The sequence below is a fragment of the Artemia sp. Qi Xiang Cuo genome, chromosome 14 (genome assembly GCF_049724085.1).
Source record: "Artemia sp. Qi Xiang Cuo chromosome 14, ASM4972408v1, whole genome shotgun sequence".
In the NCBI taxonomy this organism is placed as follows: domain Eukaryota; kingdom Metazoa; phylum Arthropoda; class Branchiopoda; order Anostraca; family Artemiidae; genus Artemia; species Artemia sp. Qi Xiang Cuo.
In genome coordinates, this window is record NC_142807.1 from 34,492,742 (window position 1) to 34,520,398 (window position 27,657).

A 27,657-nucleotide genomic window follows, 5' to 3' on the forward strand; every position below is an offset into this window, starting at 1 on the left:
TATTCTGACTCTCTATCAAGCATTGAGTTGCTGGCCTCAGCTCCTCAGTATAAGTTGGACATTGACACTTATCATTGTCTCAGTATTATAGATAATCTTGCTTCATGTGGCATAGGAACTTATTTTCAGTATATTCCTAGCCACTCTGGCATAAGTGGTAATCATCAGGCTGATGAAATAGCAAAAAATGCTATAAATATTGACCAGCCAAGTGGGAGACCAATCCCAAATAGAGATATTTACCGATGGAGGCTATAAGATATAAATTTTAATAAGATTAATCCTATCCTTTCCCCCTTTCCCAATAAGTATCTCTCTAAAATTTATCATAGAATTCGTTCTGGAACAAATGGACTAAATTTTCTTGCATTCTCATATAAGTTTTCCAATTCAAGCGGTTCAATTCCCCTGTCCCTTCTTTGCAGGCATTGTAATATGAATAATGAAACAATTGACCATTGCCTATTTGAATGTAATATGCTGACGTCTGCACAACATACCTTGCTTTGTAAACTGTTAAAATGCTTCAATCAACACAAAATCTCACTATCAGCCAAGAGCCTAGCCAACTATACCTGCACACAGAGCACAGACATCGATATCTATCATCTTATATTTGAACTCCTTGAGTCGAAAGATCTACTGAAAGATATCTGAGAATATCTAATAAATAAGAGACAACCAAGCCAGTAGCTCTGTAGCCCACAGTGTGAAGCAAAAAGAAGAGGGCTAAATAGTACCAACTGAATAGCCCGCCTGCTGTGAATTATAAGAAGATTTTCTGGTTATAACTGATTATTTGAATGTAGCGTCTTTTTCCTGCATTGTGATAGGTTAACATTTTGGGCTAAATGGTTTCAGCCAATCAGATGTGGCTAAATTTTTCCATTAATTTGTACATTTAAAGTGATTTTTAGAACCATTATTGAATCCATCAGATTCAAATAGGGAGGAATTGTTGGCATTTTCTCTTTTGAAGGAATTAACCTAGGCTATCTGAGGTTAGAAATATTAATCATAAATTTACCTGGGCTTGCTTTATTAAATTGAATATAGCTGTAGGCCTATATATAGGGGTGGGGGCTAGAATTTATTTCTGACAAAAATGATTATTCTATTCGTAAAGAGCATAAAAAAGGCATCAGGTGAGTGGTATATTCACTTTAGTTGAAACTCAATAATATGATTTGGTAAATATTTACCGTAACCATCACATTGGATTGGGGGTAAAGTTCTACCAAATCATATTATTGAGTTAGGACTAAAGTGAATACACCATTCGATGCCTTTTTTATGCTGATTACGAATATAATAATCATTTCTATCGGAAATGAATTTCAGCCCCCCCCCCCCTATATATACCAATTCAGGGTTAGGTTAGGTATATATAAGGGGGAGGGGCTAAAATTCATTTCCGATAGAAATGATTATTATATTTGCAATCAGCATAAAAAAAAGCCATCGAATGGTGTATTCACTTTATTCCTAACTCAATAATATGATTTGGTAGAACTTTACTGGATTGGGTACCGGGGCATGCAAACATTAGTGGAAATGAAATGGCTGACACTGCAGCAAAACAAGCATCCATAAAAGACAGGCAAACATTTGTAGGTATCACACCCAGGATGGTTAATCAAATTGGAATAGTGATAAAGAAATTGAGAATAAAGATATTCAAGGACAGCCGTGTGTTCTCAACAAATATGTTAGTTATACGAAAGAAAGAAAGGCAATTTAAAAAGAAAATATATGGACTGCTAAGTAAATCTGAAGCCAGGGTGATATTCAGACTAAGGTCAGGTCATGCAGGAATTCAGAAAAATAGAGCCCGTTTTAATAATGAATATCTTAGATGTGCATTTTGTGGAAATGAGGAAACGGTAAAACATCTGTTATTTTAATGTACAGGAACAGAAGACAGGAGGAAGGATATTAGACAGTTTAATAGAGAAAAGAGAATTTGACAGAGTAGTGACATACTAAGTGAAGCTTGAACAGTGACTGTGCTGATGGACTTAAGCTGATATGCAAGTTTTTAAAGGATATTAATCGGATGCATCTTATATAAACCAAGTGATTACAATAAGCCTTCTGAGCCCTTGCAGGAAGAGAGGAGGAACCATCCATTTCAATAATAAACCATATGTAATACTTACCAGAAAAGATTAAAAGGGATAAATGTACTGTGTCCCCATTGCCATTCAGCCCCTGAACCCCTGTATGTTGAATTCTTCTTCTTCTATTTTACAGCAGTGGGGCTTTTCAGTTGATACTTCTTCTTCTATTTAACAGCAGGCAGGCTTTTCAGTAATACTATTTAGCCCTTTTCCTTTTGCTTCACTCTGTGGGCTACAGAGCTACTGGCTTGATTGCCTCTTATTTACCCATTAAACCTACCAAGTAAAAAATTATCCAATTTCAACGAAAGCGAAATCATGTTAATGCGAGACTAACTTTAAATGGAACAACTATTCTAGAAGATAATCATATTAATTACCTAGGTCTCATGCTTTACCAAAAATTTAATTTCCACCTACATATTTCAAATACAATAAAAAAATGCTACAGAAAAACAATTACACTAAAAAGACTTCTTTCTACACCCTGGGTCTGTAAGGAGAAAACCTTACTCTAGTTTTTTAAATCACATATAAGACCCTATATTGACTATGGGCTCATCGTCTGTGGTGCATGTGCAAAGACCCAGATGCAAAAAATTGAAACAATACAAAACAATATAATACATCTCATATTTGGTCTTAGGAAACCCAAAAGCACCAAGTTTCTGCTTATGGAGAGTGGATTAACAACAATAAGGGAGAGACGTAACTTTCTCTTGCTAAAACATCTTACAAAAATTGAATCAAATAGCCCACACACCCTACATAATTGGTTAAGAAATCCAGCCATGTATAGAGGCATTGCAGATGAGTATGCCAATATTCAGAAGTAGTTCCCTGTACCCGCAAAGTCTATTGCACGTACTTTCCCCAAATCCCCTCCATGGAATTGGTCAATCCCCATAATAAATACTGATTTCTCAAAGTGGACTAAAGATTTAACCCCCATTGCTTTTGTCCAAAAAAAATTTGCTGAACTTAATACAATTACTTATAAAAACCATTTCCAAATATTTGTTGATGGGTCCAAAATGAATGAGAAGGTAGCAAGTGGTGCGTTCCTTCCTCACCTGAAAATTGCAATGGGTGAGAGATTGTATAATAATGTATCTATAATTTCTGCAGAGTTAAATGCCATAATCATGGCATTAGAACACCTTATGGAAAATAAACCCTTGATTGCTAATTCAAATAATATTATAGTTTGTTCTGACTCTTTATCAAGCCTTGAGTTGCTGTCTTCAGCTCCTCAGTATAAGCTGGATATTGACACATATCATTGTCTCAGTATTATAGATAATCTTTTTTCAAGTGGCATAAGAACTTATTTTCAGTATATTCCTAGCCATTCTGGTATAAGTGGTAATCATCAGGTTGATGAAATAGCCAAAAATGCTATAAATATTGACCAGCCAAGTGGGAGACCAATCTCCATTAGAGATATTTACCGATGGAGACTATCAGATATTAATTTTAATAAAAATAATCCTAGCCTTTCCCCCTTTCCCAATAAGTATTTTTATAAAATTTATAATAGAATGTATTATGAAACCAATGGTCTAAATTTTCTCGCAGCCTCGTATGAGATTTCTAATTCATGTGGTTCAATTCCCCTGCGTCGTCTTTGCAGACCTAGTAATATGAATAATGAAACTATTGAACATTGTGTATTTGAATGTAATATGCTGACATCTGCACAACATATCTTGCTTTGTAAACTGTTAAAATGCTTCAAACACCACAAAATCTCACTATCAGCCAAGAGCCTAGCCAACTATACCTGCACACAGAGCATAGAATTCGACATCTATCATCTTATATTTGAACTCCTAGAGTCGAAAGACCTACTGAAAGATATCTAATAAATATGAGGCGATCAAGCCAGTAGCTCTGTAGCCCAAAGAGTGAAGTAAAAGGAAAAGGGCTAAATAGTATTACTGAAAAGCCTGCCTGCTGTTAAATAGAAGAAGAAGTATCAACTGAAAAGCCCGCCTGCTGTAAAATAGAAGAAGAAGAATTCAACATACAGGGGTTCAGGGGCTGAATGGCAATGGGGACACAGTGCATTTATCCCTTTTAATCTTTTCTGGTAAGTATTACATTTGGTTTAGTATTGAAATGGATGGTCTCTCCTCTCTTCCTGCAAGGGCTCAGAAGGCTTATTGTAATCACTTGGTTTATATAAGATGCATCCGATTAATATCCTTTAAAAACTTGCATATCAGCTTAAGTCCATCAGCACAGTCACTGTTCAAGCTTCACTTAGTATGTCACTACTCTGTCAAATTCTTTTTCTCTATTAAACTGTCTAATATCCTTCCTCCTGTCTTCTGTTCCTGCACATTCAAATAACAGATGTTTTACCGTTTCCTCATTTCCACAAAATGCACATCTAAGATATTCATTATTAAAACGGGCTCTATATTTCTGAATTCCTGCATGACCTGACCTTAGTCTGAATATCACCCTGGCTTCAGATTTACTTAGCAGTCCATATATTTTCTTTTTAAATTGCCTTTCTTTCTTTCGTATAACTAACATATTTGTTGAGAACACACGGCTGTCCTTGAATATCTTTATTCTCAATTTCTTTATCACTATTCCAATTTTATTAACCATCCTGGGTGTGATAACTACAAATGTTTGCCTGTCTTTTACGGATGCTTGTTTTTCTGCAGTGTCAGCCATCCATTCCACTAATGTTTGCACGCCCGGTACCCAATCCAGTAAAGTTCTACCAAATCATATTATTGAGTTAGGAATAAAGTGAATACACCATTCCATGCCTTTTTTTATGCTGATTGCAAATATAATAATCATTTCTATCGGAAAGGAATTTTAGCCCCGCCCCCTTGTATATACCTAACCTAACCCTTAATTGGTATATATAGGGGGGGGGGGGCTGAAATTCATTTCCGATAGAAATGATTATTATATTCGTAATCATCATGAAAAAAGGCATCGAATGGTGTATTCACTTTAGTCCTAACTCAATAAAATGATTTGGTAGAACTTTACCCCCAATCCAATGTGATGGTTATGGTAAATATTTACCAAATCATATTATTGAGTTTCAACTAAAGTGAATATACCACTCACTTGATGCCTTTTTTTATGCTCTTTACAAATATAAAAATGATTTTTTTCAGAAATAAATTCTAGCCCCCACCCCTATATATAGGCCTACAGCTATATTCAATTTATTAAAGCAAGCCCAGGTAAATTTATGATTAATATTTCTAACCTCAGATAGCCTAGGTTAATTTCTTCAAAAGAGAAAATGCCAACAATTCCTCCCTATTTGAATCTGATGGATTCTTTAATAGTCCTAAAAATCACTTTAAATGTACAAATTATTGGAAAAATTTAGCCACATCTGATTGGCTGAAACCATTTAGCCCAAAAAGTTAATCAATCACAATGCAGGAAAAAGACGCTACATTCAAACAATCAGTTATAATCAGAAAATCTTCTTCTAATTCACAGCAGGCAGGCTATTCAGTTGGTACTATTTACCCCTCTTCTTTTTGCTTCACTCTGTGGGCTACAGACCTTCTGGCTTGGTTGTCTCTTATTTGTTAGATATTCTCAGATATCTTTCAGTAGATCTTTCGACTCAAGGAGTTCAACTATAAGATGATAGATATCGATTTCTGTGCTCTGTGTGCAGGTATAGTTGGCTAGGCTCTTGGCTGATAGTGAGATTTTGTGTTGTTTGAAACATTTTAACAGTTTACAAAGCAAGGTATGTTGTGCAGACATCAGCATATTACATTCAAATAGGCAATGGTTAATTGTTTCGTTATGTATATTACAATGCCTGCAAAGAGGGGACAGGGGAATTGAACCGCTTGAATTGGTAACTTATATGAGAATGCAAGAAAATTTAGTCCATTTGTACCAGAACGAATTCTATGATAAATTTTAGAGAGATACTTATTGGGAAAGGGGGAAAGGATAGGATTAATCTTATTAAAATTAATATCTGATAGCCTCCATCGTTAAATATCTCTAATTGGGATTGGTCTCCCACTTGGTTGGTCAATATTTATAGCATTTTTTGCTATATCATCAGCCTGATGATTACCACTTATGCCAGAGTGGCTAGGAATATACTGAAAATAAGTTCCTATGCCACATGAAGCAAGATTATCTATAATACTGAGACAATGATAAGTGTCAATGTCCAACTTATAGTGAGGAGCTGAGGCCAGCCACTCAAGGCTTGATAGAGAGTCAAAATATATGATCATATTATTTGGCGCCAGAAAATTCTCTTCTTCTAATTCACAGCAGGCGGGCTATTCAGTTAGTACTATTTAGCCCTTTTCTTTTTGCTTCACTCTGTGGGCTACAGAGCTACTGGCTTGGTCGTCTCTTATTTATTAGATATTCTCAGATATCTTTCAGTAGATCTTTTGACTCAAGGAGTTCAAATATAAGATGATAGATATCGATTTCTGTGCTCTGTGTGCAGGTATAGTTGGCTAGGCTCTTGGCTGATAGTGAGATTTTGTGGTGTCTGAAGCATTTTAACAGTTTAAAAAGCAAGGTATGTTGTACAGACGTCAGCATATTACATTCAAATAGGCAATGGTCAATTGTTTCATTATTCATATTACAATGCCTGCAAAGAGGGGACAGGGAAATTGAACCACTTCAATTACAAAACTTATATGAGAATGCAAGGAAATTTAGTCCATTTGTTCCAGGACGAATTCTATGAGAAATTTTAGAAAAATACTTATTGGGAAAGGGGGAAAGGATAGGATTAATCTTATTAAAATTAATATCTGATAGCCTCCATCAGTAAATATCTCTAATTGGGATTGGTCTCCCACTTGGCTGGTCAATATTTATAGCATTTTTGCTATTTCATCATCCTGATGATTACCATTTATGCCAGAGTGGCTAGGAATGTACTGAAAATAAGTTTTTATGCCACTTGAAGCAAGATTATCTATAATACTGAGACAATGATAAGTGTCAATGTCCAACCTATACTGAGGAGCTGAGGCCAGCAACTCGAGGCCTGATAGAGAGTCGAAATATATGATAATATTATTTGAATTTGCAATCAAAGTTTGGTTTTCCTTAAGGTGTTCTATTGCCATGATTAGGCATTTAACTCAGCAGACATTATAAATTATTATATAATCTCTCGCCCATTGCAATTTTCAGGTGAGGAAGGAAAACACCACTTGCAACTTTCTCATTCCTTTTTGACCCATCAACAAATATTTGGAAGTGATTTTTATAGGTAATTGTATTAAGTTCTGCAAATTTTTTTCTGGACAAATGCAATGGGGGTTAAATCTTTATTCCCCTTTGAGAAGTCATTATTTATTATGGGACTTGACCAATTCCATGGGGTGATCGGGGGAAAGTGGGTGCAATAGACTTTGCTGGTATGGGGAACTTCTTCTGAATATTGGCATACTCATCTGCAATGCCTCTATACATGGCTGGATTTCTTAACCAATTATGTAGTGTGTGTGAGCTATTTGATTCAATTTTTGTAAGATGTTTTGTCAAGAGAAAGCTACGTCTCTCCCTTATTGTTGTAAATCCACTCTCCATAAGCAGAAACTTGGTGCTTGTGGGTTTCCTAAGACCAAATGTGAGACGTGTTATATCATTTTGTATTGTTTCAATTTTTCGGATCGGGGTCTTTGCACATGTACACGATGAGCCCATAGTCAATATGAGGTTTTATATGTGACTTATAAAACTGGAGTAAGGTTTTCTCCTTACAACCCCAGGATGTGGAAAGAAGTCTTTTTAGTATATTTGTTTTTCTATAGCATATTTTTATTGTGTTTGAAATATGGAGGTGAAAATTAAGTTTTTGGTCAAGCATGAGACCTAGGTAATTAATATGATTATCTTCTGGAATAGTTGTTTTATTTAGAGTTAGTTTTGCATTAACATGGTTTCGCTTCCGGTGAAATTGGATTATTTTTGACTTGTTGGGTGCAATGGGTAAATCTGAATGTTGAGAGAATTTTTCAAACTGGAAAAGTGACTTTTGCAGAATTGACTGTGCTATCTGAAAGGTGCTGCCAGATGACCAAAGCACCAGATCATCAGCATATTGTAGATTCGTGTGGAGTAGGTTCATGTCCCAGAGATATAGGGCAAATAGGAGGCAACTGAGGACTGCTCCCTGAGGTAGGCTCTTGGTTATTGTGTTTTAGGGTGAAGAGGCTGAACCAACACAAACGATGAAACTTCGCACTTCTATGAAGGATTTAATAAAAGATACTAGCTTAGGGGGTACTCCAAGGTTTGAAAGTTTGTTTAAAAGGATTTGGTGGTTCACATTGTCGTATGCCCCTTCAAAATCTAGAACAGCTGCAAATAGGATACTATATTTTTAGAAAGATTCATGTATTGTATTTTTTAGCAAAATGAATGCATCTGTTAAGGAATGGTTTCTTGAAACCAGTTTGAGGGTGTGGGGTCACATTATTTTTTCCAATAAACCAAAGGAGTCTTAGATTGACCACTTTCTCCATTATTTTCCCCATCACAGGAGTAATCATTATGGGCCTATAAGACTCAGGGTTATCTTTGGGTTTATTTTTCTTTAGGTTTGGTAGGAGGGACGAACATTTCCATATATTGGGGAACATAGAAGATGGCCAAGCGTGATTATAACAATTTAGCAGTTCTTGTTTTTATGAATGTGGGAGATTCTTTATCCATGTAGGGTGTGTATTGTCATAGCTGCCGCTAATTTTGGTCCTAATATATTGCATTATTCAATTCCTGGATTGAAAATGGATTAGTTATGTACTCGGATCCTGGGCATGGTTTGTAGCTTGGGTTCATAGGAATTGGGGACAGTTTGCTTTGATTATCTGATGTTAGCTTATTAACAAAGAGTTGCAAATAGGTTAGCTTTTTCATTATCATTGTCATAATGGGTATTATTATGTATAAGCTCATACAAAAGTGGTTTGGGGGAAGTCTTTTTCCCACAGATGTGGCTTATAACTTTATGTATAATTGGCTCATGTGTTTCTCTAGAGAGATTATTTGCAAAATTATTCCAGTATTTATATTTAGCATCTATTATAGTCCTTTTTAGATTAGATTCTGCTTGTAATTTTTAATATGTGTAGTAGGTGATGGTTTTTTTTTATGAATTTTGTCCTAGCCGCCTTTTTTATTCTCCATTTATTTAGGCACTCATTTGTCCACCATGCTTTAGGAATTTGTTTAGGGAATGTTTTCTTAGGTGTTGTCCTGGGGATAGCATGATTAGCTGTATTTATTAGTAAAGATGTCAAGGCTTCAGCATGTCTGTCAACTGTTGTCTTAGAAATGCATGAAATTAGGCTGAAACTTGTAATTTCATCATTTAGCTAATTTTGGAGCATAGACCAATTTGGTTTAGTGTTGATGTAATTGGAAGTATGAGATAGAGTTTCAGCAGGTTCATTTAGGCAGCCAACTACAGCAAAGTGGTCTGTACACAGACTATCAATTTTATTTATATAAATTTTGTTCAAAATATTTAATGACAAAATTTGTAGGTCAATTGTAGAGAATATGCCACTTTTGGGGTTGAAATATGTATTCAGGTTTGGAGGGGTAGCAACAGCTAATTCAGTATTATTTGAAGTCATATGCTCAATGAATTTACCAGCTTTATTTGCTGGTTTATCCCCCCCAAAAGGCTGTGGGCATTAAAATCTTCACAAATAATGATATTTTTTAACATATTAGAATTATTTATATAATTAAAGAAATCCTTGGCATCTTTAGTTTGGCCATCAGGGTTATAAAAATTTATTCTGTAGGTTTTTATATTATTCAGCCAAACGCTCATACCAATTACGTCCATATCATGTGCATAATCTGAAAAACTGATGCCACAAAATTTTATATTATTTCTAACTAATAAATCTACACCACCCCCTTTTCTTTCTGAATATCTATAATTTCCGAGGATAGTATATCCCAGAGACTTAATTTGTTGATTTTGGGTTAAATGAGTTTCCTGGAGGCAAGCAATATTAATGGAATTATTGTTCATAAAAGATATTAGTTCAATTAGCTTATTTTCTGTGAGTGATCTTACATTCCATCGGAGTATTGATATATGTTGTGTTGTTGATTTATTCTTCATATGACTGTGTATCAATCTTCAGCTTTGTTAAAAGTAAAGCAAGATCTTTTTTTTCTTGAATGAGCATATCATCTGGAATGTAGATTTTTGCCAATTCTGCAATGATTTTTGTTTTCTGTAGTTGATGTATGTTCATGGCCTGAACTGCATTACAGTTTAGAATGAATAAGTATATATTTGGGGATTGCATTTTTGGTTGTGCATCCTGTTTGTCGGTTAAGGGATTAATTCCTGGTAGTGTTTCTGGTTTGTTTCTTCTTGGGAGGGGGGGGGGGCAGGCTGACCTCATCTCACCGGACAAGGTGGCTTGTTGGCTTGGTGATTACCTCTGATAGGGATTTGAGCTAGGGGGCTTAGAAGATGGTATTTTATATGGGGTGCTTGATGCATTGGGAGCGTTTGACTTTGGGGTTCTGGTTGGTTTCATTACAGGCTTTATTTGGTATTGTTGGGCAGCATTTGCTTCCATTGCTGCAAAGGGGTATAGGATGGCCTTCTCTGTTGATATTTGGAGTGTTAGAACTCTTTTCTTGTACGCAGGGCATAATGATTTATTTGTAGATTCATGTGGGCCTTTGCAATTGATGCATGTAGGCTGAGTGTTGTTGCAAGTTGTCAACTCTTTAGGATGGAAAGCTTCACAATTACTACACTCTCGGAGAATTTCATTGCATTTGTTTGTTGTGTGTCCCAGTTTGAGACACTTCTGACAGTGGATAGGCTTAGGTTTGTATTCCTTGTGTGGTTTGATTTGCCCAAATAGGAATAATTTTTCGGGGATATTAATTTTTTCCTTCAGTGTGAATAAGAAGAATCTACTAGTTTTTAGGCCATTAGAGTTAGGTTTGCCAAGTTGGGTAACATCCTCAACTGGGATTGTGTTTCCAGCCCTATCTGAGAGCCCTTCTTTTAACTCCTGAGTGGATATTTCTGGGGGAACATTATAAACTATTATTTTTGTTGGTGATTGTTTTGGGTTACAATTCGATGCAATAATTTGGGTATTCAGAAAGGATTTTAGGCTAAGTATTGTATCTGCTGATTTCTGATCTTCTACAGCTATTAGCAGAGATCCATCACGGTTAATATTAAGAGATAACATTGATTTTAGCAATTTAAAAATTGCAACTCTTATTGCAGTAATCTTTTTTATTTCAAAGGGGGTAGTAGGAGTGATTTTAAGGTAAATTACTAAGTTTTTGGAGGGAGGATCTTGGGCGGGGAGAGGGGAAATGCTTTTGATTGGGGAGATTTTTTTCCTTTTTTTAGAGCTTCTAGAGAGGACCTCCTGAAACCCATTATCATCATTTATGGTTACATTAGCCCCTACACTTATCATTGTCCTATTCTCCGAATTTGAGCTATCATTTGAACTTTGAGATAGTGTGCTTGACCAGCCAAGATGGGTTTCTTTCACTATGGCACTTTCACTGGAATTTGATTTGGGATCTGGGGGGACTTTTTTTTGAAGGACTTCTAAACATTGCCTATTGGAAATAGCTTTAAACGAAAAGGAAACAAAACTAAAACAAGAAGGGAAAATAGAATGATATCAAACCGTCGGCACTATACTATGGGGAGGAGAAACACCACAGTATAGCCCTGAGGATGAGTTGAGCAGGATTGGTTTGGTACAACTGCTGATTAGAAGCGATAATAGTTCACAAGAAAATTTATTTTAATTTTCTTATAGAGTTGCTGCTGTTGTGAAAATTAATAAAAAAAGAAAAGACGCCAAATTTCAAATTTTTTTCTTCTTCTTCTATTTCACAGCAGGCGGGCTTTTCAGTTGATACTATTTAGCCCTTTTCCTTTTGCTTCACTCTGTGGGCTACAGAGCTACTGGCTTTTTTGTCTCTTGTTTATCAGATATTCTCAAATATCTTTCAGCAGATCTTTTGACTCAAGGAGTTCAAATATAAGATGATAGATATCGATTTCTGTGCTCTGTGTGCAGGAATAGTCGGCTAGGCTCTTGGCTGTTAGAAAGATTTTGTGTTGTTTAAAGCACTTTTAACAATTTACAATGCAAGGTATGCTGTGCAGACGTCAGCATATTACATTCAAATAGGCAATGGTCAATTCTTTCACTATTCTTATTGCAATACCTGCAAAGAGGGGGATAGGAGAACTGAACCATATGAATTAGAGAACTGATGCGAGAATGCAAGAAAATTTAGTCCATTTGTTCCAGAACGAATACTGTGATAAATTTTAGAAAACTACTTATTGGGAAAGGGGGAAAGAGTAGGATTTTTCTTATTCAACATAATATCTGATAGTCTCCATAGGTAAATATCTCTAATGGGGATTGGTCTCCCACTTGGCTGGTCAACATTTATAGCATTTTTTGCTATTTCATCAGCCTGATGATTACCACTTATACCAGAGTGGCTAGGAATATACTGAAGATAAGTTCTTATGCCACTTGAAGCAAGATTATCTATGATGCTAAGACAATGATAAGTGTCAATATCCAGCTTATACTGAGGAGCTGAAGACAGCAACTCAAGGCTTGATGAAGAGTCAGAATAAACTATAATATTATTTAAATTAGAAATCAAGGTTTTATTTTCTATAAGGTGTTCTAATGCCATGATTATGGCATTTAACTCTGTAGACATTATAGATACATTATTATACAATCTCTCACCCATTGTAATTTTCAGGTGAGGAAGGAAGGCACCACTTACTACCTTCTCATTCATTTTGGACCCATCAACAAATATTTGGAAATGGTTTTTATAAGTAATTGTATTAAGTTCAGCAAATTTTTTCTGGACAAAAGCAATGGGGGTTAAATCTTTATTCCACTTTGAGAAATCAGTATTTATTATGGGGATTGACCAATTCAATTGAGGGGATTGGGGGAAAAAAGGTGCAATAGACTTTGCAAGTACAAGGAACTTCTTCTGAATATTGGCATACTCATCTGCAATGCCTCTATACATGGCTGGATTTCTTAACCAATTATGTAGGGTGTGTGAGCTATTTGATTCAAATTTTGTAAGATGTTTTATCAAGAGAAAGCTACGTCTCTCCCTTATTGTTGTTAATCCACTCTCCATAAGCAGATACTTGGTGCTTGTGGGTTTCCTAAGACCAAATATGAGACGTATTATATCGTTTTGTATTGTTTCAATTTTTTTGCATCTGGGTCTTTGCACATGCACCATAGACGATGAGCCCATAGTCAATATGGGGTCTTATATGTGATTTATAAAACTGGAGTAAGGTTTTCTCCTTACAGCCCCAGGGTGTAGAAAGAAGTCTTTTTAGTATAATTGTTTTTCTATAGCATTTTTTTATTGTGTTTGAAATGTGGAGGTGGAAATTAAGTTTTTGGTCAAGCATGAGACCTAGGTAATTAATATGATTATCTTCTGGAATAGTTGTTCCATTTAGAGTTAGTCTTGCATTAACATGATTTCTCTTCCGGTGAAATTGGATTATTTTTGACTTGGTAGGTGCAATGGGTAAATCTGAATGTTGAGAGAATTTTTGAAATTGGAAAAGTGACTTTTGCAGCTTTGACTGTGCAATCTCAAAGGTTTTGCCAGATGACCATAGTACCAGATCATCAGCATATTGTAGATTTGTGTGGGGGAGATTCATGTCCCAGAGATACAGAGCAAAAAGGAGTTAGCTGAGGACTGCTCCCTGAGGAAGGCCTTTGGTTATTGTCTTTTGGGGTCAAGAGGCTGAACCTACACAAACAATGAAACTTCGCAATTCTATGAAAGATTTTATAAAAGATACTAGCTTGGGGATTAGTCCAAGGTTTGCAAGTTTAATTAAAAGGATTTGGTGGTTCACATCGTCATATGCCCCTTCAAAATCTAGGAAAGTTGCAACTAGGAAATTATTTTTTGAGAATGATTCATTTATTGCATTTGTTAACAATATGAAAGCATCTGTTGAGGAATGGTGTTTCCTGAAGCCAGGTTGAGTGTGAGGGATCATATTATTTTTTTGTACAAACCAGAGGAATCGGTAATAGATCATTTTTTCCATTATTTCCCCCATCACAGGAGTAATCATTATGGGCCTATAGGACTCAGGGTAATTTTTTGGTTTATTTTTATTTAGGATTGGTAATAGGGACGAACATTTCCAGATATTGGGGAACATAGATGAAGCCCAAGCATGATTATAACAATTTAGAAGTTCCCGTTTGTATGAAGGGGCGAGATTCTTTATCCATGTAGGGAGTATATTGTCATAGCTGCCGCTAGTCTTGGTCCTAATATGATGTATTGCATTGTTCATTTCCTGGATTGAAAATGGGCTGGTTATATACTCAGATCCTGGGCGAGCTTGGTAACTTGGGTTCATAGAAATTGGGGGTATTTTGCTACAATTGTTTGATGTTAGCTTATTAACAAAAAGAGTGGCAAATAGCTTAGCTTTTTCATTATAATTGTCATAATGGGTATTATTACGCATAAGCTCATACAGGAGTGGGTTGGGGGAAGTTTTTTTCCCACAGCTGTGGCTTATGATTTTATGTATAATTGGTTCATGTGTTTCTCTGGAGAGATTATTGGCAAAATTATTACAGTAGTTATATTTAGCATTTATTATGGTCCTTTTTAGATTAGATTCTGCTTGTAATTTTTTTAAATATGTAGTAGGTGATGGTTTTTTTAAAGAATATTCTCCTAGCTGCCTTTTTTGTTCTCCATTTATTTTGGCACTCATTTGTCCACCATTCTTTGGGAATATGTTTAGGGAAGGTTTTCCTGGGCGTTGTCCGGGGGGTAGCATGATTAGCTGTATTTATTAGTAAAGATGCCAAAACTTCAGCATGTGTGTCAGCTGTTGCATTTGAAATGCATGAATTTTGGGTGAAACTTGTAATTTCATCATTTAGCTTATTTTGGAACATAGGCCAATTTGCTTTAGTGTTGATATATTTGGAGGTATGTGATAGGGTTTCAGCAGGATCGTTTAGGGAGCAAACTACGGCAAAGTGGTCAGAACATATACTATCAATTTTAGTTATATAAATTTTATTCAAAATATTTAAAGACACAATTTGTAGGTCAATTGTAGAGAAACTGCCACTTTTGGGGTTGAAATATGTATTCAGGTTTGGAGGGGTTGTAACAGCTAATTCATTATTATTTGAAGTCATATGCTCAATGAACTTACCAGTTTTATTTGCTGGTTTATTCCCCCACAAAAGGCTGTGGGCATTAAAGTCTCCACAAATAATAATATTTTTCAACATATTAGAATTATTTATATAGTTGAAAAAATCCATGGCGTCTGTAGTTTGGCCATTAGGGTTATAAAAGCTTATTATGTAAGTTTTTGTATTATTCAGCCAAACACTGATACCAATTGCATCAACATCATTTACAAAATCTGGAAAGTTGATGCCACAGAATTTTATATTAGTATTCTTAACTATTAAAGCTTCTCCACCTCCTTTTCTCTCTGATGATCTATCCTTTCTCAGGATAGTGTATCCCAGAGACTTAATTTGTTGATTTTGGGTTCAATGAGTTTCCTGGAGGCAAGCAATATTGATGGAATTATTATTCATAAAAGATATTAGTTCATTTAACTTATTTTCTATAAGTGATCTAACGTTCCACTGGAGTATTGATATGTGTTGTGTTGTTGTTTTATTTTTCATATGACTGTGTATCAATTTTCAGCTTTGTTAATAGTAAAGCAAGATCTTTTTTTTGCTTGAATGAGCATATGATTAGGGATGTAGATTTTTGCCAATCTAGCAATGATTTTTGTTTTCTCTACTTGTTGTATTTTCATGGCCTGAAGTATACTGCAGTTTCGAGTGAATAAACATATATTTTGGGTTTACATGTTTGGGTGTGTATCCAGTTTTTCAGTTAAGGGATTAATCCCTAGTAGTGTTTCTGGTTTGTTTTTTGTTGGGAGGGGGTGCCAGGCCAACCCCATCTCACTAGGCAAGGAGGCTTGTTGGCTTGGTGATTCTTTCTGATAGAGATGTGAGCTGGGGGGGGGGGCTTAAAGGATGGTGTTTTGTAAGGAGTACTTGATGCATTGGGAGTTTTATTTGAATTCAATATAGGTTTTATTTGGTGTGATTGGGCAGCATTTGCTTCCATAGCTATAAAAGGGTATGGAATGGCCTTCTCTGTTGCTATTTGGAGTGTTAGTGCTCTTTTTTATATGCAGGGCATTGTGATTTATTGGTGGATTCGTGTGGGCCTTTACAATTGATACATGTAGGCTGAGTGTTGTTGCAAGTTGTCAACTCTTTAGGATGGGATCCTTTACAGTTGCTACAGGCTAGGAGAATTTCATTGCATTTATTTGTTGTGCGCCCCAGTTTCAGACACTTCTGACACTGGATAGGCTTTGGCTTGTATTCCTTGTGCAGTTTGATTTGCCCAAATAGGAATAACTTTTCTGGGATATTAATTTTTTCCTTCAGTGTAAATAGGAAAGATCTACTTGTTTTTAATCCATTAGAGTTGGGTTTACCCAGTTGAGTAACATCTTCTACAGGGATTGTGTTACCAGCCCTATCTGAGAGCCCTTCTTTTAACTCCTGAATTGGTATTTCTAGGGGAACATTATATACTACTATTTTTGTTGGGGATTGTTTTGGGTTCCATTTAGATGAGTTAATTGGGGTATTCAGAAGAGATTTTAGATTAAGCATTAGGTAAAGTTCTACGAAATCATATTATTGAGTTAGGAATAAAGTGAATACACCATTTGATGCCTTTTTTATGCTGATTACAAATTTAGTAAGCATTTCTATCAAAAATGAATTTCAGCCCCCCCCCCCCTATATAGGCTATACCTAACGTAACCCTGAATTGGTCTATATAGGGGGGGGGGATGAAATTTATTTCCAATAGAAATGCTAATATGATTTCGTAGAACTTTACCAAGTATTATATCAGCTGATTTCTGATCTTGGGCAGCTATTAGCAAAGATCCTTCATGGTGAATGTTAAGAGAAAACATTGATTTTAACATTTTGAAAATTGCAACCCTTATTGTAGTAATCTTTGTTATTTCAAAGGGGGTATGTGGAGAAATTTTGAGGTAAATTCATAAGTTTTGGGAAGGATAATTTTGGAAAGGAGGAGGGGAAATACTTTTATAGGGGATGTTTTATTCCTTTTTTTGGAGCTCCTAGAAAGGGCCTCTTGAAAGCCTTTATCATCTAAAGTGACATTGGCTCCAACACTGATCATTGTCCTATTCTCAGAATTTGAGCTTCCATGTGAGCTTTGTGATAGGGAGCTTGACCAGCCAGGATGGGGCAAAAATGGATCAATTTCATTAGTATTTGGAGTGGGATCTGGAGGGACCTTTTTTTAGGGCGAGTTCTGTGCATTGCCTATTTGAATAAACTTTAAGCTAAAAAGGAAACGATAATAGTATGATACCAGACCGTCTGCACTCTACAGTGGGGAAAACTTCCACAAAAGAAACACCACAGTATGGCCCTGAGGAGGATTTTGAGCACGAGGGGTTCAGTACAGCTACTGATTAATCGAGACAATAATTCACAAGAAACTTATTTTTAAAATTTCTTAAAGTGTTGCTGTTGCTGTCAATAGCCAGAATAGCCGTTTAATAGCCGGAATTTTTTTGGTCTCCTGCAATAGCTGCGTTCCTCTTTGTTGTTCTATCAAAATCCAATCCAGGGTTGCCACCCTGACCTGGAAGAATTTACTAAATCGGAGAGGAAAAATTTACTAGATCGCATCTGTTTTTACTAAATGCTCCAAAAAATTTTTTTGCGCGTGAGGCTTTTATTGGGGATGTTTTATTCCTTTTTTTGGAGCTCCTAGAAAGAGCCTCTTGAAAGCCATTATCATCTATAGTGACATTGGCTCCAACACTGATCATTGTCCTATTCTCAGAATTTGAGCTTCCATGTGAGCTTTGTGATAGGGAGCTTGACCAGCCAGGATGGGGCAAAAAATGGATCAATTTCATTAGTTTTTGGGGTGGGATCTGGAGGGACCTTTTGTTAGGGCGAGTTCTTTGCATTGCCTTTTTGAGTAAGCTTTAAGCTAAAAAGGAAAGGATAATAGTATGATACCAGACCGTCTGCACTCTACAGTGGGAAAAACTTCCACAAAAGAAACACCACAGTATGGCCCTGAGGAGGATTTTGAGCACGAGGGGTTCAGTACAGCTACTGATTAATCGAGACAATAATTCACAAGAAACTTATTTTTAAAATTTCTTAAAGTGTTGCTGTTGCTGTCAATAGCCAGAATAGCCGTTTAATAGCCAGAATATTTTTGGTCTCCTGCAATAGCTGCGTTCCTCTTTGTTGTTCTATCAAAATCCAATCCAGGGTTGCCACCCTGACCTGGAAGAATTTACTAAATCGGAGAGGAAAAATTTACTAGATCGCATCTGTTTTTACTAAATGCTCCAAAAAAAATTTTTGCGCGTGAGGCTTTTATTGGGGATGTTTTATTCCTTTTTTTGGAGCTCCTAGAATCAGCCATCAATTTTTACTATAGGAGGATAATCAATACGATTTACACAATCTTTTTTCCTTTTTTCTTCTTCTTTTTTCTCTTTTCCTCTTTTCTTTCGTTTTCATAGTATGATTGAAAACCTACAAGTTCAAGTTCTGGAAACCTACAAGTTCAAAAATCCTTTTTTTGGATATATATATATATATATATATATATATATATATATATATATATATATATATATATATATATATATATATATATATATATATATATATATATATATATATATATATATATATATATATATATATATATATATATATATATATATATATATATATATATATATATATATATATATATATATATATATATATATATATATATATATATATATATATATATATATATATATATATATATATATATATATATATATATATCTTTTTTTCTTTAAGCAGGCTCCTTTTTCATCAATAAAAATTTTCAAACTGAGGATATTCACCTAATCACCTTGGGTTGGTGGCTTTCGTTTTGATTTCAATAGACTCCCAATCATCACAAATTCAAGTGTCATTATAGCTTCATTTTTAGTTGGTAAGATTTGATACACAGAAAGCTGATTTTGTCAACCCTTAGACGCCAGAAGTGAAGTGTCTGTTTATGAAAATAGGTGACTGCTTGTCTATCTCTGAGACAGAAAAGCAAAATTTTAAATTGTAAAACAGACAAGCAAAAATTGTAAATTGTCATATGTTTACGATAATTTTTTTCCCTGATTTCATGGAAAATAAAAAAAAGTTTTGTTTACTATAGATCATGACTTTTTACTAGTTTTTACTAGATTTCGGGAAATTTACTAGATCCTCTAAATTTACTAGATTTTTTTTTTACTAGATCTAGTAAAATCCTACTGACGGTGGTAACCCTAATCCAATCCTCGGTTTGACAAATAAGTTGTTTGTTTTCTATAAAGGGGCAAATCATGTCAAAACTGCAAATTTTTGTTGCCAAGCTTTTGATTAAGTACTAAAAAAAACTTTAGGGTGAAGAGCGAGGTGTTGAGGAAGGGGAAACCCCTTTGTGTATGTTGAATTTCTGTTTGTTGGAAGTTTCAACGTTGCTTCTTAATTTCTGTTGAAAAAACTTCAGTTAAAAACAATAGATAAATGTTCAAATAGGGATAAATCCTTTTAATAGATGTGATTGTTTCTGCTGATGACGGTCACTGTAAATGTGACAGAAATACACAGTAGTTATTGTTAATTATCACTGTCTGTTAGAACAATTTATCCCTATTTGAACTTTTATTTATTGTCATGGAAAGTTAGTGTGGTATTCACAAGTATCTATTTGTATTTTTTTTAAATTTAATTTGTATAGTAGCAACTATTTGTCTGTTGTGAGTGTTAATACTGTTCAAATTCTTTTTATAAAAATGATTTATTTTCCATTTTCCATCTATTTATTTTCCATATTTCTTGGTAATCTTGCGTCAATTATTTCTGGCAATATTGCTTCAAGATAAAACTTTTGTAATTCTGGTAGAATTTTTTTCTACCAGAATTCTTTATCACAATTGATTTTCTCAATAAATGGATTGCCTTTGCTGAAAAAAAACCCAACAAAATAGCCAAAATCTATGTTACAACACTCTAATTGCATTTGTATTTGGTAAAAATAATTATGTGACCTTTTAAGCCGTAATGTGCCATTATCTTTGTTTTCAAGACAAATACTTTTTTGGGATCGCCTCCATTCTTCTATATTTAAAGTTTTGGCACTGAAAGGATTTTTCGCTTCCAAAACCATCGCATCACCAGACAAAAAAGTGGCTGTTCCATCAGGACTGGCTGCAAAATATCCGTATTTAATATGAACGAAAAGTCCTGAAGGATGCACTTTGTAGTCCATCTTTTTCTCAAAAGCACATATAGCAATTTGTTTGTATATTTGCCCGTGTTCCATTGCTTTAGTCTAGTGGTTTTTGGGATAAAGCAGTTGGCGCACTAACGGTACAACAGTCTTAGTCCGTCTTTTGCAAATTATTCCAGCTACTGACGCAGTTATTCTATTTTTTCTGTATTATAGCCATCTGTTGTCAATACAATTTATCTGAAGTCGTTTTTCTTCTTCCATTTCATGCATTTCTAACTCAGTACACTGAACACGGCTCAGAAAATCACTTTTTGCATCTTCAAGAGAATCAGGATCTAAATCGGGAACACATTCATTCTGGCCATAGTTTTTGTTGGGTTTCGAAACTTTCTTCATAAATGGTGTTAAAAAAAGACGTCTTTTAGCTTGCCATGTTTGCTTGTTTGTGGCACTTTTGGCCTGCTGCTCAGCAAGTTGGTTCAACAAATGGCTTAGCAACTATACGCATAAAATACTCTGCAAGGTTGCTAGTACTGTTTCCGATGAGAAATTGAGCTCTTCTAGTTAAAGTGTCAAAGGCTGAATCCACATGACTAAGAAAAATATTGCTTGGGAAACCTTCTTTGCTGAATTCAATAACTTTTTCTGCCATTTAGCAGCATTCTGGGTATTGTGTAAGATCATTGCGAAGGATATGCAATGGTATCACTTTTAGCCGCAAAAGAAGGCATTTGGCTGCATAAGAAGGCAAATATCTGTAGCAAATTATCTCTTAGAAAAAGGAGCAAAGTTCAACTTGGAGAGTCACGTTTCAAAGGATGACGGACAAACGCCTTTATACTTTGCTGCTGGACAAGGTAAACTAGATATGTGTCAGTTACTTGTTTCAAAAGGTTCACATATAGACGCTTTAGATTATGAACATAGCACTCCTTTACTTTTGGCTGCAAAACAAGGGCATATATCGGTAGTTAAATAATTTTTCAAAAAGGGAGCAAGCTGCAACTTGAAGACTGACGATTTTGAGGAATCAGAACCAACCCCTTTACACTTTGCTGCTGAACAAGGGGATTTAGACATGATCTATTTCTGTTTTTTTTTTATATATATAATAAATAATGTGGGACAAAAACTTTGGAAAGTAGGGAAAGAATTATGCCAATTTAAGTGAAAGTGATAGTTACTAGGGGTGGATTGTCACTAGTGATAAATCACTAGGGGTGGCAGCCCTGAACTCAAGGGGATTTCTGGGGAACCAATTTTTTTCAAGAAGACAGATGTTTGGGAAAATCCCCAAGAATTCCAGACAAAATCTGCCAACAAATTTTACTAAGCCAAGACAAGTAGCATTGCCAAGTAGCATTGCTTATACGCTACCCCACTTTTTACATCCCCACCCCCGCAATGTGATAATATATAGCCCAAATTTTTTAAGTCTAATGCATTCTATCACCCGTCTTTGTATGCTGTGAAACCGGTTTTGTGAAATCTAACCTAAGCTTATTTCGCGAGTGTGTTTTGTTTACTTAACAAGTACCGTTAAAAACTCACTATTTGATTATAATTTCATTTTTTGAAGGTATAAAATCCAGAGGCATTTGTGAGTTAAGTATATTTATTACTAATAAAGAAGTTCTTAGGTAAAATTACACAACTTTCAAGAAAGCCATTTAACTAAATAAAAATAAAATTAATATGTCATTTTTTTTTCAATTATTCATGTACTGTGAGCCAAAATCAAAACCTGTATTGATTCAAAAACGTTCAAAATTGAATAAAAAAAAACACGTTTTTTTTAACTGAAAGTAAGGACTGACATTAAAACTTAAAATAAACAGAAATTATTATGTATATTGAAGGGGTTGTGCCCTCCTCAACGCCTTGCTCTTACGCTAAAGTTTGTCTCTTTCTCAAGACTCTATTTTTTTAAACAACCAAAAAACTCAGCGTAAAGAGCGAGGCGTTGAGAGGGGACAACCCCTTCAATATACGGAATAATGAACGTTTTATTTGACGAACCGATTCTTAGTTGACTAAAAAGTTAGCAATGACACTACTATTAAGAATTATCTTTAAGCGTTGCGGAGGGTGAGGAGGTGCAGCCACTTAGTCAACTAATTTTAACGAGTAAAATGGAAGAAGAAGCTGCACGGCTATAAAATTTTATATATATATATATATATATATATATATATATATATATATATATATATATATATATATATATATATATATATATATATATATATATATATATATATATATATATATATAAAATATCAACTTGTCATTCACATAACACTAGCACAGCCACTTTCCAGCAATTCGCCACTAAACTACTACGTTAGGACTCGGTGCATCACTTTTCACATGATTTGATGCCCCAGAGACAAGTATGAGCTATTGAGAATACATGCGCAAGAAAAACAACATTTGAATGTCTGTTAAAATTTCTTGAAACACGAAAACTGCCCTAATGGTCCTTGAGAAAGTTTTTCAACGTAATGTTGAAAGAAAAAAGTTTTTTTGGTTGCAGAGTACTAAGTTAGTGATATTTTGTTTTATAAGACTTGGTAGAGGAAAATCCGAATATTCTACCTGGGGGTTGAAATTGTGAAAGGGGGAAGTAAATTGTGGGAAAGAGAACTACATGTCTGGATATCTGCTTTAAATATGCCTGAAACTGTAACCCATACATGTAACAGCAAACCCAGGTTTTTCAGTAGCTTAAAGACTTGGTCACTATTGGACTGCATGAGAAGCTACTATGGTAAAAAGAATGAGACTGCTTGAGCAGCTGCTATGGTAAAAAGAATGCAGTACAGTAGACTGTTAGGACAGCAGTGACAAGGCAGTCTATATCAGCTGCTTGACTAAACAATTTAGTCTTTATAGCGATGTTTAGTTTTTTCCATGAGCTTCCAAGGATTGTTGACTTATGGTTTCTTTCATGTTAACTGGAATGTCACAACGGGTACTGGTTTTTGGTTTTCTAACCTGGTTACTGAAATTCCATCCTGATCTGGTCCCTATTTCGGTCTTAGGAAGGTCTCTAAGGCCCTAATTTTGGACCTTGCTGACTCTACGACCCCTGAGGCTGTAATTCCGGAATTTGATTCATAGGAATGGAAGAGTTTATGAAAAATATCCATTAGTATGACCTAGATTTAAGATAGCATGATCATGAGTGACAAAATACATATGAATACCATGCAGAATACAAGATACAGGACATTTTCCTTACAACTCCAAAAGAACAATATAAGAAGTGAATTCTGTAGACCTGATGCCGCTAAAAACCAAAATTATCTTTTGTGGGCAACAGGAGCATTATTGCTGAATTGAGCAATCTTGGTTTGGATACTAAACTAATACGCATCTCTTTGTGGTCTAACAATTGCAGGGCTGACCCTCTTCATTAAGCTTGGTTGTGTTCAATGTTACTTGAATAAGGATATTGAAAGCAGCATTACGTTGGGTCCTCCCAGAAAAAATTAAGAACCGAACGCAATGGCATCAATCAAGGTATCTGCAAGTGCTGATAAAACATCTATACACCTGGCACCGGGTTGGTACCCAAATTGGTGGGAAGGGGTGTAAGATTTTCTCTCCAACTCATAAACAAATAATGAAAGTCCTCTCTCGTAGTTCTATGTTGATTTTCCTCTTAGCAATGTATTTGGCCAACCAAATATATGTGTATATATGTAGCATATGTCATACTTGCGAAGATACGTTGAAAGGAAGAAGATCCAAAAATAATTATTAGTTACCCAAGTAATAGCTGTTGCAGCGCTTTGTACAAATAATTAGAAATACAACACTATGAGAAATAGTCCTTTGATTTTTTTTATTTTTTGATACATTTTTTTAGGATGGATGCTACCTAAAAGCACGACTAATAAATTATTTTCATCAATTTCGCCCGTCAATCCTCCGAGATCTCGAGGAATGGAAGAAGACAACAACCGACTGGGATAATTACAACATTAAGTACTACAAAGGTATTATTATTTATTTTTTTCACTTAGAATTTTATTTTCCAAATCCACTTAGAAAGTAAATAGCATAAATAATCATTATATTTTTCAAATTGGAAGACTTAAACACTGCAAAAAGGTCAGGGGCCTTTTAGAAAATTGTTTGGCTCTTGTTTTAAACGATTTTTTTTTATTTTAGTTTATTACCAGTTTTTTGCAATTGGTGTCTTATTATTAGTATTTATTTATTTTTTTTTTTTCGAATGTATTTGAGGGAGTTACCCTAACGTACAGAGCTTCTTTGCTTGCTGAATCTGGTATATTTGGGCATTATTATGGTATAAGGCTCTGTAGAAATACAGCAACACCTTTTCTGTATTTAGCGCCGTCACTACGGTCACGGTCTCGCCTGAGGAGCGTTTATCCCTGCATGGCAACCGCACTGCTCTGTATGTCATGATTGAGATTGGTCTAAGTGGTACACATGATAGATGGCTTTTCTGAGTTCACTAAATATAGGACCTGGTCAAACTTTGATCTGAGACCAATTCAATTAGTACATTAGAGTGGCTTTAGCACATAATTAGAGAAGTACCGCTTTGTGAGAGAGCTCTCATGCTGCTGCTTTTTAAACCTTATTTAAACTAAAAGCTCACTGACATTCAATAGTACTATATAAAAATTTGCTTTTAAGTCGTTGATATTCTTTGTCCTTGTGGAGAAGTTTTTACTTACTAAACTTCTCTTAAACGGAAAGTGAATATTTTCCCAAATCTTGTATACATAGCCAAATTGTTTTACAACTGTTTATTCGTCAGTTAAGATGGCTGTTAGCTATCAAGGTGTAAATACAGTTAAAGCAGGTAATGAGAAATCTGTGAAGTGGAAGATTAGTAGCCTAAACCAGCCACGTTACAATGTAGCAGGAATTCTCAGTAGCAGTAATTGTGTTTGTGATTAGATTAGGGCAAAGTTGTGCTGCTAAAGTGTCGGCAGCTTTTGGAATGCTACTGGCAGCTTTGGAAATTTTTGCATACCTGCTTTAGACCAGAATTAATTTAAGTTTTATATTGTAGTTTATGTTTTACTTCTAAGACACCACATGCATGATGTATTAGTTCAATAAATACAAATAAGATCAGTTTATGTTTTATGTTTATGAGTTAGTTTATGTTGTAGTTTATGTTTTACTTTTAAGACAACACATGCATGACATATTATTTCAATAAATACAAAAAGATCAAAATTCAAACTTTGGAGGAGAAATCCTCTTAAAATGGCTGATAGACTGGGAAAAACCGTTAGAAAAAAAATATTTTCAACTCAGTTTGGGTTAAATTTCCCCCTGTCAACTTTGTTTTGTATACTGTTTTCGCTAAACCTCGTAAAAAATACGTATTTCTGCAAAAGGCTAAACTATTTTACATAGATAATTAATGTTCTGCTGATGGAATTATTTTCAATCGATCAAAAGAACTAAATTGATCCAATGTAGCAACAACGATTCTGAGGTTTTACTGCCTTTCATTAGGAGGCATTGATGACCAATTGCATCTTTCTACAAAAACCTGATCAACTATGTCATGTATTGGGGATGAGCTAGAAAGGTAATCTGTGAAACAATAATAGAAGAGGATATTTAAAGAGGATTCGGCACAATAGACCGTTATCCGATTAAGGAGGACGGAGATAAAAAGGGTAACCTCCGTGACAAGGATTACCCTCATGTGCTATATGTAATAAAAGTTAGCCGGTGGAGATACTTTGACCGTGTACTACGCATGGACAATCCCTGGCTTCCGAATGCTCTGCTACTCTGGCAACCATCGGGTACACGCCGCAGAGACATATTCAGACACACCTCACAAATTGAATGTGCCATAAAAATCATGACTGAATAATTTTATCCATTCCTGAGAACTGCAAATACGCTCTTTTGACCATTTGGATGCACAATTGTATTGTGATTCAACTAAACGCCCTTTTGAAGCCGCTAGCCCTAATTTTCGAATAAATATACTATTTTTAAACTATTATATATTCTTTTAACTCAGACTGACGCCTTGCCATAATTATTAGTTAAATGTCCCTTTCTGTTCCTCATAGCTTGTCCTTCTTTTTTTTTTGTAATAATCTTTCACGTTCGAAAGAAACAGGCATCCATTTGGGCATTCTAACGCCCATCCTTCACAGAGGATCGAATGTTAATTTGGTTCACTCTGTTTTAGGGTTGTTTTTAAGTTTTAGCCCTGTTCTTTGTTTATTTATTTTTTTTATCACTTCTTTACATGTCTTTTATCTCCAATCCATTAATGTCTTTTTTCTTTTCTAGGTTGAAAATTAGAGCTGAGCAGTAAATTTTGATCTTAATTCTGTGTAGTCTGTTTACTGTTGCCGTCTTTTGTGTAATGGCGTGTATTTTTACATAAAAAAGTCGTTGCAACAGACATGGCTTCTTGTAATTGTAAAGTTAAAATAAAAATCAAGGGTTCTTAACCTTAAGTTCGTTTTATTCTCCGTGTAATTGTTATTTATGCCTTTTTTTTCTCCCCATTTTTACCTTTTAAAAGAAATAGAACCCTTTACTTTTTTTCAATAAATTATCTTTTTTGCTCATCCCTCGCTAAACGAATTTACTGCTCATTCAAGCTCTTCTGCTCCTTGTACAGCTTCTGCTCCTCAGCCAAGAAATCGTATCCGGAGTCAACAATCAAGTAAACAAGAAAAAAATTCGAAACATTTTATTTTCTCAGTATAGATTCAGTAATTGACCAGTTAAAACAAGAGAATTATATCATACTTTTTTGGATATTTTAACTTGGATACTTGGTAAATTTTCCATTGGCTGTTTTCAGCTCTACCTTTTGTAGCGATGAAAGCTTTAGGGTCGTGGTTATAAATATTGACCGCGTCAAATGTAATATCGTACCTTAAAGCTGAGAACTTACACTTTATAGGTTCTCCGATATCGCCGCTTATAGCACTAAAGATTTTGTCAACAAGGCTAGCACCACCCTCAATTAGTGGGAGAAAATAGAGTACATATACGTATTCATGTGGCCTTTTTTTCTTGAGATGTCTGT

At 35.0% G+C, this 27,657-nt stretch overlaps 1 long non-coding RNA gene across 2 annotated transcripts in view; it reads left to right on the forward strand.

Moving 5' to 3' along the window:
• The window catches only part of LOC148944400 (uncharacterized), a 59,874-nt gene extending 32,529 nt beyond the window's left edge, over window positions 1-27,345 (forward strand). Inside the window, exons 2-3 of one of the 2 annotated variants that reach the window (XR_016142866.1) lie at window positions 24,469-24,598; window positions 26,907-27,345. This is a non-coding gene — a long non-coding RNA (uncharacterized LOC148944400). The remainder of the gene's footprint in view (window positions 1-24,468; window positions 24,599-26,906) is intronic. The other variant, XR_016142867.1, reaches the window with a different exon arrangement.
• Window positions 27,346-27,657: the final 312 nt, after the last annotated feature.